Source organism: Haemaphysalis longicornis, unplaced genomic scaffold (assembly GCF_048455015.1).
Source record: "Haemaphysalis longicornis isolate Haplotype H1 unplaced genomic scaffold, Haemaphysalis longicornis Haplotype H1 scaffold_1, whole genome shotgun sequence".
NCBI classification, from domain to species: domain Eukaryota; kingdom Metazoa; phylum Arthropoda; class Arachnida; order Ixodida; family Ixodidae; genus Haemaphysalis; species Haemaphysalis longicornis.
Genome location: NW_027526203.1, coordinates 353,017,863 through 353,026,282, shown reverse-complemented (window position 1 = coordinate 353,026,282; position 8,420 = coordinate 353,017,863).

The window sequence follows — 8,420 nt, the reverse complement described above, 5'->3', positions numbered from 1 at the left end:
GTTTTTACGTTGAAATTACTGTTTTCTCGCTTAAATTCAACTTCTATCATGTTGTCCTTCACGAAGTAATCTTCCATTAAGGGAATGGTTGCAGTGAAGCATTTGTTGAAAGCCCTAGTTGTTTCCAGTACACATAATAGCACAGAATCCCAGGATTTGCCATTAACAGGTCTTAGGAGAATAAAAAAAAGGGCACACATAGCTATAGAAGGTAGACTAGGTTGCAGCGCACTCTTAATAGTACCAGCACATCCCCATCATATCAAATACCCTCAGATTTAGAACTGCTATAATCCTTGCCATGCTGCAGACTAGACCAGACATTATCCCAATATCTCGGTCTGTGGTCTTGAGCATCAGAATTGGCATTCGCAGAAAATGCTGCACAGCACTGGGGCTTTCAATATTCAGCTGATAAAAATTCAAAAAGGCACGATTCCTTACATGTGCTACTGGAAATAGCCTCAACTGGCCAATTACACAATGTGGGAGTTGTGGGGTATGTTGAGGCTACAGCCAATGGGCACTGGTGAATTGGCCATGGGCATCTTGCAGCCGCAGCGGTTATGGTAGCTTGAGTGGCTATGTTGATGCTACAGCCTAATAGGAATTGCTGAATTGGCCGTTATCTTCTGACAGCAGCCGTCATCATCACCGGCCAATACACCAGAGTGGGTTTGTTGCCTTAACATTGAGCCTAACGAAATGCCAAGCAACGTTAAACTCGTACGTCAAGCTGTCTGTATGGGCAACGTTGGACTCAAGTGAACTAGAAGGATACGACTTCTAGTTCACTCTAGTTGGAGCTCAAAGCATAATAATAGGCCTAATATACCCCATCTGTAGCAAGTGTACACCTGCATTCATGGCCACGACGCGTCGAAGCCAATGGGTACATTAGGCCGGCACCTGCCAGCAGTCGCAGCCAATGCGATGAGAACTGCGGGTGGGCACACCGACATCTCAGCCAATGGATTTCTGGAACCACTGCAGCCGTGCCAGCACCACACTGTTGCAGGAATGATCATGCACGAAGACCATCGCATTAGTATTTTTTTTTCTCTCTCAGCGCATCTATGCTAGGCTCTTGGAAAGAGGATTGACCATATATATTGGAATGAAGAATGGCATGTTCACTGGGTCGGCATCCACAATGTGAAGCCAAAACCTGCGAGATGTTACAAAGTTTGGTAAAAATGTGGCAGGTTTTACTGGCTTGAAGCACTTTGTGGGAAATTCAAACTAGACCAACAAACAAATCACCATGATATCAAACATGCCCTCGGTATTGAACCACTGCATCATCGCAAGTCCACCCAAAATGTGGCTTAGGCCACCAAATTGTGCTACTGCACAAGTTTCTTAATGTTTGGTATCAACAGATTCTTTATAAGAAGACCAATGCAACCAAGGTATAGTTTCACGAGAAAATGGTCTGGCTCTTATTCCATAAAGGCTGCTGTGGTTGTGGGACACGCAGAATTGAGAATAATGTACAGGAGCACCGACTAGGTTTATCACAGCACACCACTGTGTACCAGGCTGGCAAGCAGTTTCACCACTCATTCCATGCATGGTGATGCTGCTAACCCTTCATTGATTGACAGCATGCATGCGGCTAAGGTTTCTGCAGCCGACATGTCAGCTGCTGCCTGTCGCCCACTACAGGCGGCTTGAAGAGGGAACATTTGTCTTGTCATGCCTACCCAGGCACGATGCACTTCATGGTTATTACTTAACAAATTGCGAAACTACGGTTTTGTCCTCTATTTTCATGCAGTCTTGCAGACGCATTTTCAGCGCGTAGAAATAACCACAAATCGCAAATTAAGCCTGTTAAAACTGGCATGCTCCAAGGGGCATTCTCGGACGTACTCTTTTTTTTATTATAGTACATAAATGATGTTACATGCATACAGACAAATTGTAAGCTTATTATATATGGCGATGACTGAACTGTTTCTTGTAAAAATTTAGAGACTGTAGTACCTGTGTCATGTTTTGTATGTTACGAATGTGCCCAGAAAAGCTACCTAACCCTTCATGAATCAAAAACTAAAGGTGTACTTTTCTGCTCTTTAAGCACGGCAGGGGTAGTACTGAATGCATGGTTTTAGGCCCATATAAAATTGGTATGGTAAAGTGTGTAAAAACCCTTGGAGTCGTTTCTACAGAGCATGTGTTGTGAAATGTGCATGCGACATCTATGTGCTTGAAAGCACAAAAGCTGCTGGAATCATAAATGGGCTTCGCCATTTCCTACCCACTAACTTTTATACCAGGCGCTGTTTCATTCACATCGCAACCAGTGTGCATTAGTCTGGGTGAACACTTACCTCGCAAATTCTACATTATATAACAACACTGCAAAAGAAAGCCATTCAGGCAATTAAGGAATGTTCCCTCTCTAGCACACGAAGTTGACATTCTGCCTGCAAATGATATGATGACATATCCAATATGACTACGGCATATTCTTAATGTTTATGTCGGTGTCGTATTTGTCATTTTTGCTGTTGTGTTTAATTATGTACAATCATTCCTTCAATGTACATTTTAAGTCTCCAACTTGTCATTGCTGCGTTGGTGGACAGTGCTGTGTCAGCAGCTTTGTCTCCGTCTGCTTTTTTCACCTGAGTAAGAACATTGGTGGAAATAAAACTCTCGATTGACTGAACAAACGGGGCCAAAACTTGCAATCTATAATGCATTTTGACAACGCGACACACACCTTTTGAACTACCTATAAGGAGCACGATACCAAGAATTAATCAACCACTCGTAACAGGCACACATAATGTAAGCTAGCATGCCGACAAGAATTGTGCAGAATGTTTATTTTGGGCACCCACCATGTGACACGCAGGATGCTAGGCTATAATTCCAGCTACATCATCTATTGCCACCTGCATCATCGTTTGAGATTTCTGCGCCAGTGTCGGACAGTAGCAGTGAAGGCCACATGTGCATCGACCATCGCCGCAGCAGACAACACACGAGCGCAGCTGAGCACACAACTTAAAGGAGCCATGAAGACAAAATGCAAGTTTGGTTTACTTGGAAGATTGCCTCATTTGAAAAGCACTGACACCACTTTTAATGCAAACTTCACAAAAATAAGCTATGTAATTAGGAAAACTGAGAATAGCCATGCGACTCACTAGCAACTTTTCTGCACTGCAGCTTGAACTTGTGATGTATTATGGGCAGCCCATTGCGATTGGCTGAGGCCGACAAAATTAAACTCAAATTAAACAGGGATTACACATTCGCTTACAGAACGAGCTATTTGCACCTAAATTTAGTTCAAATTCTTTTTATAGCAGGAAAAATGTTGGGCTTAACAATGTAATTTACGACTGAATCACGTAAACATAGAAGCACTAGTGTATACGTTGCGCACTATGCCACCCAACCCAGTACAGCCGTTGAGCGCGTTGCGCTTGTCTTAAAAGAGACTGGCCAACTGGCATAAGCGACACTGCCACTTACATGACCCTTCCTGTCGAGTCATACACAATATTTTATGACATCATTACCATCAACCGTAACAATAAGACAGGTACATGTCCAGTCAGAAAAATAACCATGTGCAGGCAGTGGTTCTTCAGTGGTATCGTTACGCCATCTAAGAAGGCAGATGGTAACCTGGCTAATAAAAAAATGTTTTCGCCTTGGGTGGCAGCCCTAGTCAACTAACTATTGTTTTAGAAACCTGCCCTGGATACGTCATTGCCAACATCCTGAAACGCATTGTGGTGGGAGAATTGAAACTTTGGCTTAAATTGTTTAATTGCTTAGAGAATAAAGCATCTTCTGATGCCGGACAAGCCTGAGGGCACTATAAAACACCAAATCTTTCGAATAAATGAACTGGTATTTTGTCTTCATGGCCCCTTTAAAGCACTTGCATAGCATACTCCCGCTCTTGGAGCAGCCTTTTGGTTTGTCCGTTTTAGATGCGGAGCATCTCATGCTCGGGGCTGTGTCCCTCCCTCTCTTATCCGCTGTCCACACTCTACTGCACATGCGCGCTCTTCAGCCCCGTCAGCATTTGGGCTGATGTCAGCGCAGTCCACTATAAAAAGAAATAGTGAGGCGGTGCCCGGTTTCGATCCGACGACTCTCTGGCCGCAACGGGAGGTACGTGGCGCTCTTCCCACTGCGCTACAAACCGAGACGGGAGCATGTGCTACGAACGCGCCTTATGTCCTTCACTCATTCAAACTACGTCAAGAAGCTACTGGTACAACGAAGGCACGCGAAGCTGAACGTCAACGGAAACGACGAACTGAAAACTAATGGGAACTTCAGTCGACCCCATGGCTGCTTCGCATACTACTCAGGGTTCCCCTACGGGAAGATGGTGTAATTTTTACTTCTTCTTTTCTCTCTTTTTTTATTCACCATATGGCATTTAAATCATCAGTGGCCTTGAAAAGTGAAAGAGGGTGGAGCAAGTGTGGGCAGTGTAAAAAAATGCGTGCCAATCCACCCTGTGAAGGTGGTTGGAAAGCAAAGCTGTAAACAACATCCATAACGATTACCCATGCAACGTCCCTTAAATTCACATCTGTGGCTCTACAAAGAGTGAACCCAGAAACAAATGTACCCTTTCTTACTTCAAAAAGATATTCTTTGCTAGGGTTAAATCCATGCATGATCTATGATTGGTGGTTGGTTGAGTTGTATTGATGAAGCACATGAGTGGAAACTCTTCTTTTTATTATATTAAAGGAAGCTCAAAACCAGTGTTATACTCGGGTAAAGGTTAAAAATGGCAACGGAAGTTGCCGCTGTGACTCATCACCGCAGCCGGATGTTACTCTGCGTGGCGCAAGTAGCGTGTTACCGGGACTACCTTGAGCATGGCACAAGCCGTTTTCATGACTTTTTGGACTTAATATGCTTCTGCAGCGACAACAAACAAACTACGTGAGGAAAGGCAGATGATATCACGTATTCATAGCAATCTCCTTTAAAAGCGTGCGCACCCATTGACATCAGGGTCTGTTGCTTAGGCGGAGTGATACCGTGCATAAGCTATTGCCGTTCTTAACTTGTTCCAGAGTACAGACGATCTCATTTCTCCTTTGTCTCTGCCACAGCCGATGGAGGCGACGATATCGGCGGTAGAGACGGAGGAGCGGTGAGATGCCATGCGTTAGAGTGAGCTCCCTTTAATTTTTACTAAATCCTAGCGGATGAGTTTGCCGAGGCCCACAAGAGATTTAGATGGCGGGCTGTAGATATTGAGGATAAACAAGCTTGGGTGAATCTTGTTGCGTGGTAGTAGTTCGACGAGGGTTATCGAAGGAGTGCTGTTGGGAGGTGTGCTGCTTCTTCGTAAGAATGGCAGTATGGAAACGACCGGGAGCGATGTGCGTATTACATCCACTTAATTTAATGTGCTCTGTTTCAGTTTCTTGTAGGGCAATAACATCCGGATTGTGTTGCTGGCTGAAGTAGAAGAGGGACTGTCGCTTTCGATTGAATGACCTACAGTTCCACTGCCACACGGTGAGAGTAGGGGAGGTATCTGAGCGATGAAAGCTGGGAGCGAGGACAATTACCGGCGCAGTGGAAACATGCAGACATCACCATAATTCCCAAGCCAGGCAAACCCATTAACTTCCGCAACTTGTGCCCAATCTCTCTTACCTCTTGCGTGGGCAAACTCTACGAACACATGGTGCACGACAGACTATCACCGTACTTGGAAGACAAGGAGTACCTCCCGAACACCATGTTTGGCTTTCGCCCCGGACTTTCAACACAGGACATCCTTCTTCAAATTAAAGAAGACTTATTGGATAACCTCAGCAGCCAACACAAGAGCGCCATTCTCGCACTTGACGTCAAAAGCGCGTTTGACAATGTCACCCATCAAGCTCGAATGTCACTCGAAGGCCTGCAATCTACCCACTGCAGAGAGAAAGTCTACCGTTATGTGCGCGACTTTCTCACCGACCGCACGGCGTGGGACAACTCCGCACGGCAACTCTAAAAACACCACCAAAAGGCACCCCCCAAGGTTCTGTCATTTCTCCACTACTTTTTAACTTGGCAATGCGAGGGCTACCGCCACTCCTGAACAAGATACTAGGAATCAGCCATGCGCTGTACGCAGACGACATCACTATCTGGACGCGTACAGGCTCAGTAGGAGAACAACGAGACGCACTCCAAACAGCAATAAACATCACGGAAGAATACCTCTGGGCTTGCGGGCTTTCCTGTGCCCCTGACAAATCGGAACTTTTACTGCTCAAGAAACGCAGCATAGGTCGCCCACCCGCCCCCATACCCGACCTTGAACTCTCAGTCAATGGTAACCCCATACCCCTGGTTAATACCTTACGAATTCTCGGCTTAACATTACAGAGAGACGGAGCAGGCCTTGCAACCATCCAAAAAGTTCAAGAAACAGTAATTCAAGTCACCCATCTCATTCGCCGCGTAAGCAACAGACGCCATGGTCTCAAAGAGCACGACATAATACGCTTGACCCAAGCCCTAATCATCAGTAGGATTACTTACGGCACTCCATACCTGTCTCAAGAATAGCGAGCGCGACAAACTGAATGTCCTTATCCGGAAGGCCTACAAGCTTGCACTTGGTCTACCTCCGACAACTTCTACCGACAAGCGAATGAAACTTGGTCTGCACAACACCTGGCAGGAACTCGCTGAAGCTCACAAAATCAGCCAACTCGAAAGACTTAAACTCACCAAAATGGGTCATCATACGCTACGTTGGCTTGGCTACGATGCACAGGAGACATCATATAGTAAACAGCGCATTCCCCTGGTTCTACACCAACTTATTACTGTTGCTCCAATCCCCAGAAATATGCATCCCGTATTCAATGCATACCGAAGAAAGGCCAGGGTCATCACCCTCAGAAAATCCTACGGAGACAACAAACCAGCGGTCCGCTACACAGATGCTGCCCGGTACCCTCGAAAGTCTGCGCATGCCATCAGCGTTGTCAACAACCATTGCACAGAACTCACATCGGCCACAATCCCAGTCCCTGACACAGAGTCTGCAGAGGAAATTGCCATCGCCCTCGCTGCTACCACGGGCTCAGACTACCTCACTGTGATCACAGACTCCAAAACCGCCTGCCGCAATTACCAACTAGGTCGTGTTTCTGGTCAAGCCATCCGCATCCTGAACAATCTACAAAGCCCACCCGAACTCCGTATAGTCTGGACCCCAGGCCACGCATCCCTCGAGGGGAATGAAGCGGCACACGCCGCTGCCCGCGAGCATACCTTCCGGGCCTTCCCCTTGTTGGCAGACAGATCGATGACCTCCAGCGATGACATTCCAAGAAGATACACGGATGTCCTTGCCCATTACCAACTGCAGCGCCGCATTTACCCCCAACACACCCCAACATGACCAGAGAGGACGCCATTACCCTCAGACAGCTGCAAACTAACACCTACCCCCACGGAACACTACTCCATGCCATCTACCCAACAACATACACTCCGACTTGTCAACACTGCCCCACACCCAACACTCTCTACCATATGGTCTGGGAGTGCCGACAATCGCCATCATTAACCCCCCAACCAAACCCAACACTGGAGCAGTGGGAGGACCAGCTGACCAGCTCACGCCCTCAAGACCAGCAACGACTGGTGGACAGGGCCCGCCGGGCAGCGAAGGACCAAGGCTTCCTGGACTAAGGAGGCCTCCCACAACGGAACTAATACAGCTGAATAAATGTTTATTCCTCCTCCTCCTCCTCCTAGCAGATGCGCAAGGCGCGCACACGGCCGCTACACGCGCCTTGGGCAGAGCGCACAGCTGCACCAGAGTTCGCGTGACGCAATCACGTGGCATTCAGCGAGAACACAGGGTATCAACCCGCAGCTGTGCTCAGCGAGTACACCATCCGTCTCCCGTCTCCACGTGCGCTTGTACCTCAATTCGCAAGACAACGGGATCTTGCTCCGTTTCTCTATTCATTCCATGTTTGATTTCCACCGGTGACAGTAACTTTTTTTATTTGTTCACGGGAGTTCTCTGTCGACACAAATGGTTGCGGCGGAACCCTTGGCTGGTAAACATAAAAAGCGTTGCTCTAAAAGAAAGCTGTGGAGGCAGAGTGTGCAGCTGAACACATAAGTGCATGACATCAATGTGGCAGTAAGGGTACAAAGCGAAAGCATTGCCAAGAGGCTAAGCCGGAGCTCCTGTTAATTCTGATCTGTGGTCCCGGGTAACACAACACATACGAAGTGTGATGCAGCCAATTATTCATCATGGAGCCAATTCAATTGTGCTGGTGTGTATGTTGTGGTCCAGTTCTCCCGAAAATCAGTCCTCAAAAAATTTTGATAAAGGGATCACTTGACCGTACCAAGTACGTGATATATCAAATGCTTCCTACAACAAGGCA